The sequence below is a fragment of the Penaeus monodon genome, chromosome 15 (assembly GCF_015228065.2).
Source record: "Penaeus monodon isolate SGIC_2016 chromosome 15, NSTDA_Pmon_1, whole genome shotgun sequence".
Taxonomy (NCBI): domain Eukaryota; kingdom Metazoa; phylum Arthropoda; class Malacostraca; order Decapoda; family Penaeidae; genus Penaeus; species Penaeus monodon.
The window spans coordinates 49,597,793-49,598,434 of record NC_051400.1 but is presented as its reverse complement, the minus strand read 5'-3'; the positions used below and the strand labels follow the sequence as shown (position 1 = coordinate 49,598,434).

The following is a 642-nucleotide window of genomic DNA, read 5'->3' as shown; positions in this document are numbered from 1 at the left end:
TGTCATTAGTTTAATTTTGGTGATTAATGACAGGGATCAAATGCTCAATTTGTTTGTTATTATTCGCACAACATAAAGTATTTGAGTTGATAATCCCGGGGATCTAAATCCCTGTACATGAATCACGTAAAAATGAATATTTATAACAGAATATTTTATGACCCGTTTCATTTTGCTACAATCAGTGTCATCAATTGTCCTTTTTGTGTCTGGATTTTGTTATTTTATTTCAATTGGGGCACTTCCTTCATCATCATTCACTTCCTCCATCATCATTTTTTTATTGCATCGTCTCATAGCATAAGAAGATGTATTATATGTAATATCTCCAGAAAAAAGAAAGAAAATAGCATAATTGTAATACATCACATATTTTTTAATAATTGCAACCGTCGTCATCATAACAGCTATAATTATGCTCATCACTGTTTCGCTTTTATTTATTCTAATATTTCAGTGTTTTTATTGTTGTAGCAACAATGTTTATAATAGTTAACGCTTCATCACCACCACCATTTCTTGATGATAATCAACACTGCTATCATTATCACCTTATTTTATTATGAAAAATCATCACTGAATTACCATCATCATATCCTCGCCCTTATCGCTAAATATCCCCCTCTCCACTATGCCTTGTTA

General features: G+C 31.2%; 1 protein-coding gene across 1 annotated transcript in view; it reads left to right on the top strand.

Annotated features, from left to right (window-relative positions):
• The window catches only part of LOC119582189, a gene marked incomplete at its 3' end in the record, with an annotated part of 38,718 nt that overhangs the window by 37,752 nt on the left and 324 nt on the right, over positions 1-642 (top strand).